Here is a 13,020-nt window from a genome sequence, read left to right on the forward strand (position 1 = left end):
CAGCTTCTCCAGCACTTCATCATCAACCTAAACTATTGTCAGGCGGCATACTGTTATCGGTCATTTTTCTCCTGGGCCACGATGATCCTGCCAACTATGCCAAGTTGTAATGAGCAGGCCTGGGGGAGTATAAGGCCAATGCAGGGTAGTCGCAGAAAAGATGTTATAATGCACCAGGATGGTAGCAAACAAAGTATTTACTCAGACCGCTGTTATTTCACACCCGGCCACAGCAATAACACAGAACACTTCTCAGCAGTTATAAGATACAAAGTTACTATTAGCGCCTCTTTGGATGCGGCCAAGCCCTTTGACTCCATTGAATGGCCCTATCTGTTGTATATCCTCCAAAAGTTTGGTTTTGATCCAGTGTTTAGGCAATGGATTTCGCTCTTATACCAACATTCTAGAGCGGCTATATACTTTAACAATTATCAACCAGTTCGGAGTGTATTCAGGAATAAAAAATTGGGACAAATCATGTCTGATGTACTTCTCCCCACATAGGAAATCTAGGGTGGGCTCAATGGAGTCAGGCCTAAGGGTGGTCTCTAGGTTTTAATACCTGGAAATTAATATCACTAATTTAAGATCTGGTCGGCTCTGCCTCTATCTATAGCAGGCCGTATCAACCTTCAAAAATGGTGGTCCCACCCAAATGTCTATATATTCTGCAACATGTATTCTTACCTGTGCTTACATTTATATGGGGCTCTTCTAGATCCAAATTGCAATTTGCTAAACTGCAAAGGCCTAAAGATCTAGCAGGTATGGCCCTCTCTGACCTTTATTTGTACTATTTAGTGGGACAACTTAAATATCTAAATTCGTGGGTGTCCTATGATGGACCGACAGACCCAGAGAGATATCTAACGGAGTACATGGGATTATCCAAGTTGTGGTCTATCCAAGACCCTATATGTCCTCTTATGAGTCAATCCCTCTCGATGCACAAAGTAGCTTTTTTCTTTCCAGGAACAGATAATAACAGAAACGCCCCTTTGGCACAATGAAGTGCTTGCTCACTTGAGACAATCTCAAGATCGCAATCTTCTGGTCACAAGTAGTTATTAATATCATAGGAGAGCTATATGAAGACAATGTTCTTTTATCTTTTGCCCACCTTCAGATCCCAAAACAAGTTTTCTATTAATATCTCCAACTTCGTCACTCATTACAAGCTCAGTTTGATGGTAGAGATGTATCCATATCCTCTTACCCTTTAATAGGCATTATTAGATCACAGGGCCCAGGGGGTTTGATCTCCTCCATTTACTCCCACCTCCTACATGCAAAGGCAAACAAAGCAGCTTTCCTAGCCATGGATAGGTGGAAAGAACTGATTCCATCCCTGGATGATGAATCCAGTTTGGACCTCTTAGAATCTCATAGATTTGTTTCACCGACTATTAATAACAAACTCATACAACTTTATATTATCCATCAAAGCTATTTCACCCCAATCCGACATCACAAAATGGGTAGAATGCCAACTCCCCAGTCTCATAGATGCTCACATAGTCCTGCAGACTTCCAACATATGATATGGAACTGTTCTGTGATACAGGACTTTTGGACCGAGGTCACTAACCTTTTATCACAAATATTAAGTATCCCAGTGGCATTGGATCCAGGGATTTGCCTGTTTGGCTTGGTGGAGGAGGAGATCTGCCCTCACCACACTCGCGTCTGTCTTAGAGAAACTTTATTTATGGCTAGGAAGACAATAGCTCTTAAGTGGATGGCTAGGAAGTCGCCCACTAACTCTATGTGGATCCGGCTGGTAAATTCAATGATCCCTTATGAACGCATAGTCTATATTAAGAGACAATACCCTGATAAATTCTTCCGGGTATGGGACCCTTGGTGTTGATCTGCCCTCACATCCTACACCAATGCAGGCTTCACCTCTGCTATTAGAGCGGCCACAGTTTAACATTTAGCATGTTCGTGGATTGTAGACCTTCAGAGATTGTAGGGCTATGGACAGAGCTCCTCCTAATTTACCTGGTTACTGTATCACTGTATGATTGAATATCTTGCTTTCATGCTATCGATTGTTTTAAGGGGGCCTTTAGCATCTTGTTGATAACTTTAGACATAGAAGAAATCAAACAGCGTATGTTACCTATATTTCAGGTTACAGTTTATTGTGTAGCATTGTTAACTCTAAATCCTTCTAACAAACACTTATGATTCCTTGACGGGTATGTTCGCTGTGCGGGGACCCACTCTGTCATCGTGCTTTTGTGTTTATATAACTCCTTCAATAAAATGAGTTTAAAAAAAAAAGTTCCTATTAGCAACATTACAAACTTGCTCAACTTGGTTGAGGCTGGAAGACAGTGATGTCTGGCTCACACCAAACAGGACTGTGTTCGTGTGAGCGCTCAGCCGCTTTGTGTCCGTTTCCCTTTTTCCGGAAAGCCGATGTATCGGAGTACGGGCTCATAGACTTTCTATTGAGTCCGTACACGATACATTTATTTCCGGAAAAAGCCGAATAGACACGAAGCGGCTGAGCACTCACACGAGGGCTTCAGCTACTTCATTCGAGCGATTGGTGGGGGTCTCAGTGTTCGGACCCCACCAATCCAAACTTCTGACATGTCACTATTACATGTCAGAAGTTTGTCAAACGTTTAGCTACACTTTAATTGTGATCTGAGGGTTAAATGACAGCATATTCATTGTATCTGGCCACAGATATGACTAAGGGATTAGATCACTGCTGGCTGCAATGCTTCTTGTTGCCCAGGAATTCAGAGCATGACCGCAGAAAGCTCAATATGAGCTATTGCTGGCCATGCACTGCTGCATCCAGTATATCAGTGGTGATCCTCTCTATTCTATGATCAGACATCGGCCCATACTTTATGATTACACAGTATTTCTCTGTCTCACTTTGAATATTATGCCAGTAGCAGGAACATAATTCACATTAAATTAGAAGGCAATAAAAGAAAAACCTTTTATTCTGCTAACAACAAATCCTAATTTGAAGGCTTTATCCTTTTCAGAAATCCGACCAAACTATAATAATGTATTTTCATTTCTTCATGAAAATGAAGGACATTATGGGCATCCGCTACCACATTTTTCCATTGCACATATGTTTTATTAATCTTATATGACAACCTAATATATCTTCAGAAACAAATTTATTAGATCGACCGTAGAGGAAAGGACTGCCCACATTTTTATGAAATACAGCACAGAACATGAGTTGTCATTTTGGCGGAAAAATTAGACACAGATTTCAAAGAAATCCGCTTCAGAAATCCAGGCATTTACATGCGGATTTCCAGTTTGAAGTACCACAGATCCGCACAAGTTAGCCACATTCAATGAATATAAATTTCCGCGATATCTGCACAGACACACGGATTTTCCGTTTGAAATGAATGGGAGACAGATTTTGGCGCGGAATCGCACCAAAATCTGCAAAGTGTGAATGGGCCTTATATTAAGAGCTATTACATACAAATTTCTGTTGATTTAGCAAATTAAATACAATACGTCTTTATAACTATTTTTTTTTATAATATGCATCAAAATATTCCATACTACATAACAAAAAAAAACAAAGAAAATGTTCCAAGTTAACATTATATTAAACAAAGCATTATGTACTACAGACACTATCCCAAAAGGGGTTCAAATAGATAATACTGAAAAAACAATAATACAAAATATGGAAAATATTGCGAGGGGAGAGAGAAACGAAAAAGACAAAAACAAAACATTACTCAAACAACTACTAACACATTTTAAACCAGCTCTAAGGTCTTTTTCTGTTCGGGGGATAGTTCCACTATTTATCTGTTCCAGATCCTATAAGAAAAAAATGTTCCCCTTCCTCTTTACATAGCATCAAGTAATATGATCTTTCTAAAAGCATCAATCTATTTACCTTATGGTGCCATTCTACTTCCCGTGGGAAATCTTTTGAAATCCACTTATAAATTATAACCAATCTTGCCAGAAACAAAATCTTTCTAAATCATTTGCTACAACCACAATCTCCTATAACTATTTAGTTGCCCCAGTTAACAATCCAGCATTTTTCATGATAAATATATTTTTCGCAAGCAGAAAAGTGTGTCCCTGGAAGAGCCCTCCAGATCTAAGCTCAGATCTTCTGCTCGCTGATTAAATTGCCGTTTGATAAACTTGTACGGTGGTCCTAAAGTGTGACATACATGTCAGGACAGGATCTGCCAACAATGTACAGTATGAGGACAGCCAGACTTTCCTCTGATTTTGTGCTGTTGTTGAAAATTGTCCTATTTATGAAAATGGGTTGGGCGGGATGAATTTTAACCTATCTGACCTTTCGTTTTCCCAGAAATAAGCGCCACCAGAGGTGTCTGGCAGCCACTTATCTGACCCCATATTTATTAAACTGCATGTGCAAAATCATGGAGTCGGCTATCTTATGCATGGCCTGCAATACACTTCCTAATGTGTTGTTTTTTTTTAATATTTTTTTTTCTGTACTGTCCTCATTTCTTGAGAGATCATACATATTTTCATACTGTTGCCAAGTATTAGGAATGAGGTGACGGTGCCAGATCTTCTTAGATGTGCTATTGTCACCCACTAATTAGAAGAACTGCTAGCCATGTGTCACTAGTACGTCTCCTTCAGCACTTCCAGTAGGGAGAAGATAGCCCCTGGCCCCACTAAGCTAAGAAGGGAAATATCAGGTATGGATAGCGAATAATAACATTTAGAAATACGGATGCTGGCCAGGGTTTCAGGCAACGTTTATAAACCACTGCTGTTTGGCAAAAGCTCCATTTCTCTTAAAGTCTTTGGTACGTTTTTCGATGTTTTTCACTTCTTGTTCAGTCCTTCTGATTTTCGTACTGCTCTTGTTTTTCTCTAGTTGAGCCTCAGTCACACCTTTTTTGTAAAACTTCTAATGTCAAAGTGCTGATTTTACACTCAACATCTTCTAACATGCAGGATTTTATTGCACGGCTTGAAGATATATTTTCCTTCATCATCCTCCAGGTGACCTGCTACTTAACCCTAACACAACAGTGCTTATGAATAGAAGCTGTGTAGGTGCTCTAACTGAAAGGTACCAGAAAAATATTTACTCTGAGGAAAGTTCAAGCTCATGTAAAGTAATTCCCATCGCTTTGACTGCCATCCAACCACTCCCGTTCTCAGTTTATGACCAATTTTCCATGCAGGATTGATGTCAGATGCAGTGTAACGTTTCATATCTGAATCTTGCTGAATGACGCAGTTTTCTTTTCTGATCAAATACACTTTTCATATTGAGCTTGAAAGTTCATCCTGAGTTTCTTTCTAGACTTCTAAGTAAATCTGTTAACACAACTTCAGAAAATCTGGGACAGTTTTTGTTTTTTTTGTTTTTTTTCAGGATAATGTAATATTGTATAAAAATCTTCTTGTTCATTCTCTCCGGTTAAAATCAACATAGACACCTCATGTCAATACAACATTTAGTAAATGATAACAACTATAACTAATAACACTTCTATATATATTTATATATGTCATAATCTCAAAAGAACTATCTCCAATTTCAAAATACCAGATGGCTTTTACTTATATACTATAGTGAAATATTTGGCAGATAAAATGAGATAAGAAGAGACTGCATAACCGATAGAAAGGAGAAAAAAATACTCATTTTGGTGTGATGGGTGCTTTAAAAGAGCAACAAAATCATAAACCCCCTTGTCTTTAACAAGACCATCTGCAAGTTATGGATTTTGCGGCATGGAACCCCAAATAGTCTATAATAGGAGATAACTGACAACAAGGTGGGATTAGAAAATCAGACTATGAAGTACAAGGTCAAGTTAGACCCAATAATATTGCCCTCGAGAAAGCAACTTAGTGTCTAGATCAGGGGTCTCAAACTCGGCAGGGTAAGTGGGCCGCATATAGAAAAAATGGGAAGTTGACGGGACGCATTACTTTCAAATTTGATACAACACAAAATTATTGTTAATAAATTACTTATTTGAACTACTATAACACTTTAACCGCTTCCCTCTTTAGCCACTTTTGACCTTCCTGACAGAGCCTCATTTTTCAAATCTGACATGTGTCACTTTATGTGGTAATAACTCCGGAATGCTTTCACCTATCCAATCAATTCTGAGATTGTTTTCTCATGACACATTGCACTTTAAGTTACTAGCAAAATTTGCTCGATATGTTCAGCATTTAATTGTGAAAAACACCAAAAATTAGCGAAAAATTGCAAAAATTGGCATTTTTCTCAATTTAAATGTATCTGCTTGTAAGACAGGCAGTTATACCACACAAAATTGTTGCTAATTAACATCACCCATATGTCTACTTTAGATTGGCATCGTTTTTTGAACATCCTTTTATTTTTCTATGACATCACAAGGCTTAGAACTTTAGCAGCAATTTCTCACATTTTCAAGAAAATTTCAAAAGGCTATTTTTACAGGGGCCAGTTCAGTTGTGAAGTGGCTTTGAGGGCCTTATATATTAGAAACCCCCAAAAAGTCACCCCATTTTAAAAACTTCACCCCTCAAAGTATTCAAAACAGCATTTAGAAAATGTCTTAACCCTTTACACATTTCACAGGAATTAAAGCAAAGTAGAGGTGAAATGTACAAATTTAATATTTTTTGGCAGAAAGAAATTTTTAATAAAATTTTTTTTATAACACAGAAGGTTTTACCAGAGAAATGCACTCAATATTTGTTGCCCAGTTTCTGCAGTTTTAGGAAATATCCCACATGTGGCCGTAGCGTGCTACTGGAATGAAGCACCGGCCTCAGAAGCAAAGGAACACCTAGTGGATTTTGGGGCCTTATTTTTGTTAGAATATATTTTAGGCACCATGTCAGGTTTGAAGGGCTCTTGCAGTGACAAAACAGTAAAAATCCCCCAAAAGTGACCCCATCTGGGAAACTAGACACCTCAAGGAAATTATCTAGGGGTGAAGTGAGCATTTTGACCGCACAGGTTTTTTACAGAAATTTTTGGAAGTAGGCCGTGAAAATTAAAATCAACATTTATTCAAAGAGAAAAAGCACCGCAAAATTTGTAAAGCAATTTCTCCCGAGTAAAACAATACCTCACATGTGGTAATAAATGGATATTTGGACACACGGCAGGGCTTAGAAGGGAAAGAGCGCCATTTGGCTTTTGGAGCTCAAATTTAGCAGGAATGGTTTCAGAGGCCATGTCACATTTACAAAGCCCCTGAGGGGACAAAACAGTGGAAACCCCCCACAAGTGACCCCATTTCGGAAACTACATCCATTGAGGAAATTATCTAGGGGTATAGTGAGCGTTTTGACCCCACAGGTTTTTTGGATAAATTATTGGAAGTTGGCTGTGAAAATGATAGTCTAAATTTTTTCAAAGAAAATGTAGGTTTAACTAATTTTTTCTCATTTCCACAAGGACTGAAGGAGAAAAAGCACCATAAAATTTGTAAAGCAATTTCTCCAGAGTAAAACAATACCCCACATGTGGTAATAAACGGATATTTGGACACACGGCAGGGCTTAGAAGGGATGGAGTGGCATTTGGCTTTTGGAGTCCACATTTAGCAGGAATGGTTTGCGGAGGCCATGTCACATTTACGAAGCCCCTGAGGGGACAAAACAGTGGAAACCCCCACAAGTGACGCCATTTTGGAGACTACACCCATTGAGGAAATTATCTAGGGGTATAGTGAGCGATTTGACCCCACAGTTTTTTTGCAGAAATTATTGGAAGTAGGCCCTGAAAATAATAATCTACATTAATTCAAAAAAAATCTAGGTTTAGCTAATTTTTTCTCATTTCCACAAGGACTGAAGGAGAAAAAGCACCACAAAATTTGTAAAGCTATTTCTCCCGAGTAAAACAATACCCAACATGTGGTAATAAACGACTGTTTGGACACACGGCAGGGTTTAGAAGGGAAAGAGCACTATTTGGCTTTTTGAGATCACATTTAGCAGGAATGGTTTGCGGAGGCCAGGTCACATTTGCAAAGCCCCTGAGGGGACAAAACAATGAAAACGCCCAAAAAGGGACTCCATTTAGGAAACTACACCTCTTGAGGAATTCATCTAGGGGTGTAGTAAGCATTTTGACCCCACAGATGTTTCATAGAATTTATTAGAATTAGGCAGTGAAAATAAAAACAGTCCTTTTTCTTCAATAAGACGTAGCTTTAGCGCAAATTTTTTCATTTTCTCAACAAATAAAGGAAAAAAAGAACCCAACATTTGTAAAGCAATTTCTCCCGAGTACGGCAATACCCCATATGTGGTCATAAACTGCTGTTTGGGCAAACGGCAGGGCTCAGAAGGGAAGGACCGCCATTTGGAGTGCAGATGTTGCTGGATTGGTTTCTGGAGGTGGAGGCGGAGGTGCTTGGTGTTTCCAACTATACTATCACATCAGCACACCTCTCCTTATTACTGTCCACCTTATCTGAGCCTGTTTACATTGTACTTAGGGCTAAGATGGCTCATTTTAATGAAACAATTTAATAAACCAATTTTTAATCGTTCTATTTTCAGGCAGTAAAATTGTTAATTTACGGAACGGAATACTCTATCAGTGTGCGTATTCAATAATATTTATAATCTAGGATTGGAGATGGCAGGATTTCTTACCGGTGATTTAAATATGGATAAGTGGATGCATGATGCAAAGGAGGTCTTCTCTGAAAATGAGATTGCACTTCCTACTCAGACCTTAAACATCAATGCATCATTTCGCCAACTGACAAAAATCTACAAAGACCACATAAGATCTTGGTGGGAGATTCAGACTTTGGAAACCTATAGCAGAAACAAGATTGTCCCCAGAGGTTTAAGGATCTCCCTGACTCCAGCAGTGAGAAATAGATCCCCAGAGTTGCTTAAGAAATGGGAAACAGAGTCTATTGAGTCTTCACTAAGATTCATGGGTTTGTTATTGGAAGAAGAAAAAAATTGCCTAATTAAAAGTACTCAACAGCTCAAAGAAGCAATAACATCAGCACAAAAATTCTCCTCCAACTCAGAGTATGAGAGGAAAGAAACTGTCCTACAACAAGCAGTGGAAAAGTTCACGAGCCATATAAAAGAGAGAAAACACTACCAATTTGTTCGTGATACGCTTGATTTTAAAGAGGGAAGAATCTTTGATTATAGCACAAAATCTAATGTGACTCTCGAACCTGAAACTGACATTTAATCGTCAGAGCAGGAATACTCTGACTCTGAGCAGGGGAGGAACCAGTTTAGGCGACAACGGGGAGGGATGGACCAGGGTCGTTATCCCACCCGTGCTAATCTGAGGGGAAGAGGGAGACGTAAAGGACAAAGTCGTGGAGGTGGTTTTTTAGCCAAAAGCCATCCCATCTTGGACTATCTCTTGAGGGACAGAAGGGACATATAGCCTGTTGGTCCAGATCTGAGGAGGATGAGTCTCAGGTCATTAATCTATCCTCCCGAGTGCTTAACAGTGAGGAAATTGGCATCCTCAGAAGGGGTCTGTCATTCGTCCCTACAAATAAATTCAACTTATTCACTTGGGTTAAGGATCTAAACCTATTTGCTCGAAAATTAAAATGGAAATTTTTTTTTAAGACTCATGATCGACGTAAATGTCTTGATTTGGGCATAGTGGAGGATGATCTGCCAGACCTCAGATTATTGGAGGGACTATGGGAGGAAGGTCAAAGAGAAATTGGTAAGGGTCCATTTACAGACCTGAGGGCGCCTTCTACCAAATTTGCACCTTTAAATGATAATACACCCATAGATGTCTTTGTAAAGGTTGTTGAAGACCAGCTCAAGTCACTTGATGACTCGAAGATTAGTCATTTTAATACAACCAAGGAGGAAATGGCGGGTCTGCGATCCCTTGAATCGGATGACACGATTGTTATAAAGCCGTCCGATAAAGGCGGCAACATCGTGGTTATGGATCGCAGCCGCTATAAGAAAATGTGTCTTCATATCTTGCATGACCATCAGTGCTATAGGGTTTTGGAGTCTGACCCTACTAGGATTTTTAAGAGTCAGCTTAAGGATATCCTTGACCCAGCTAAAATTCTCAAATTGATCAGTGAGAAAGAATTCAAATTCATGTTCATCGAATTCCCGCAGGTTGCAACATTTTATAGTTTACCTCAAGTCCATAAGGGGACGGCCCCCCTTAAAGGTCGCCCAATTGTATCTGGGATTGACAGTCTGACGCAAAACGCGAGTGTTTATTTGGATCAGATATTGAGACCCTTTGTATTGTCATTACCCTCATATGTGAGGGATACGATGGATGCCCTTAGGAAATTGGAGGGCATCCGTCTTGATCAGGATGTGCTCCTTGCCTCACTGGATGTTGAGGCATTGTACAGCTCGATTCCCCATGAGCTTGGATGTTGTGCCATCGAATATTTTTTGAGAGGAAAAGGTACACACTTTAAGGCCCACAATGAATTTGTGATCTTGCTATTGAGATTCATATTGGAGCACAATTTCTTTTTATTCGATCAAAAGATCTACCACCAGCTCAAAGGGGTAGCCATGGGGAGTCTGTGTGCTCCCACATATGCCAACCTATATCTGGGTTGGTGGGAATAAGAGTGTGTCTTCACGGAAATAATGGAAAAATGGACCTCTTGTATCCTCCTATGGATTCGTTTCATAGACGATATTCTGATACTGTGGAAGGGAACTAAGGCTGAGTTCGTTGAGTTTGTGGGTGTCCTTAATGTGAACAATTTAGGCCTTTTTATCACGCATGAGATTAATGAGAATAAGATTACATTCCTCGATGTGTTGATCCAAAAGACACCTTCAGGAGCTATACAGACCAATATGTATAGAAAATCTACTGCCACAAACAGTCTCCTGAGATGGGAAAGCTGTCACCCTTTAAACCTGAGACGTGGTATTCCAAAGGGCCAATATCTGAGGGTACGCCGCAACTGTTCAACTATTTCCGATTATAAGATCTCGGCACGCGAACTAGAAAATAGGTTTCGGCGTCGAGGATATCCGAGACAGGTACTAAAGGAGGCATATCAGAATGCACTAGGCAGAAATCGGGATGATTTACTCAACCCTAAACCAAAGAAAGTGGATGTAATGGCAGGAAGGAGGTGAAGGGAAAGTGAGCCCTAATCTACCCACCGCCCTGTCCCTGCCTACTTGCAACGACCCGCCCTAGGCGACGAGGTACAACTGGGCGGCGGTCCCTACGCTGTCTAAGTGCACGGGAAAACAAACAGGGAACACGCAAGGGAAGGGGCAGTAGCCACGGAACGCCACGAGGAAACGGAGCGGCGAACGAACAGTCAGGACCAGGACGAAGTGAGTACACCCAAGCGGGCACGGAGACAGAAGCAAGCCAGGGGCAAAGCAAAGCAGGTCAAGCAGAACTGCAGCAAGGCAGAAGCACGGCAGAAGCAGGCTGGAGCAAGCAGCAGTGGGGCCAGGAATCCAAAAGAATTACAAGCACTGAGGAAGAGAACAGGGCAGGTAATAAAGGACAGGGGGCGGAGCTAATTCCGACAGACCAGGCCGCGATAGGCTCTCCCACTCCTGAGCCTGCCACCCTGGTTGGTGGGAGATGGTGTCAGTCGAACAGGTCTGGCCTCAGGTGTGGATTGATTAATCCCAGGAGTATACCTAGACGTAGTACCTGGCAGATCCCTAACAGTACTCCCCCTTTTATGAGGGGCCACCGGACCCTTACTAAGAGGACCCGGTTTAGTGGGGAAGAGAAGGTGGAACCTCCTGATCAATACCCCAGCGTGAACATCACGGGCAGGTACCCAAGTCCTCTCCTCCGGCCCGTATCCTCTCCAATGGACCAGGTACTGGAGGGAGCCCTGGACCATCCTACTGTCCATAATCTTGGCCACCTCGAATTCCACCCCCACAGGGGTGAGAACGGGAACAGGAGGTATCCTCGAGGGGGACCAGGACGGGGAGCAGCGTTTAAGGAGGGAGACATGGAAGACGTCATGTATGCGAAAGGATGGGGGGAGCTCCAGACGGAAGGATACAGGGTTGAGGACTTCAATGATCTTATAAGGTCCAATAAATCGGGGAGCAAACTTCCTGGACGGGACCTTAAGGCGCAAGTTCCTGGACGACAACCAGACCAAATCCCCGACGACAAACCGGGGGTTAGCAGAACGTCTACTATCCGCCTGAATCTTTTGTGCGCTCTGGGACGCCTCTAGGTTCTTCTGAACCTGGGCCCAGACAGTGCACAGTTCCCGATGAACATCCTCTACCTCAGGATTATTGGAACAACCAGGGGAGACGGAGGAGAACCTTGGGTTAAACCCGAAATTACAGAAAAACGGGGAGACCCCTGACGAGTTACTGACCCGGTTATTCAGGGAAAATTCAGCAAGGGGAAGGAATGAGACCCAATCGAATTGACAGTCAGAGATGAAACACCTTAAATATTGTTCCAGGGATTGGTTAGTCCTTTCCGTTTGGCCATTAGTTTCGGGATGGAAGGTGGAGGAAAAGGACAGATCAATCTCCAACTTTTTACAAAAAGCTCTCCAAAATAAGGAAACAAATTGTACCCCTCTGTCAGAAACGATATTGACTGGGGCCCCATGGAGACGCAGGATGTGTTTCACAAACAAAGAAGCTAACGTCTTGGCGTTAGGTAGCTTCTTAAGGGGCACATCTTGCTGAAGCGGTCGACTACCACCCACACCACCGACTTGCCCTGAGATGGAGGCAAATCGGTGATAAAATCCATGGAGATATGGGTCCAAGGTCTCTGGGGAATGGGCAAGGAACGTAGTAGGCCCGCAGGTCGGGACCTAGGGGTTTTGGACCTAGCGCAAACCTCACAAGCGGCGACGTAAGCCCTAACGTCTTTAGGCAACCCAGGCCACCAATAGTTTCTGGTAATGAGGTGTTTGGTGCCCAAGATGCCAGGATGACCAGATAGAGCGGAGTCATGGTTTTCCCTGAGTACCCTCAGCCGGTATTGCAGGGGAACAAACAGTTTGTCCCCAGGGACGTTCC

This window comes from Rhinoderma darwinii, chromosome 2 (genome assembly GCF_050947455.1).
Source record: "Rhinoderma darwinii isolate aRhiDar2 chromosome 2, aRhiDar2.hap1, whole genome shotgun sequence".
Lineage (NCBI taxonomy): Eukaryota > Metazoa > Chordata > Amphibia > Anura > Rhinodermatidae > Rhinoderma > Rhinoderma darwinii.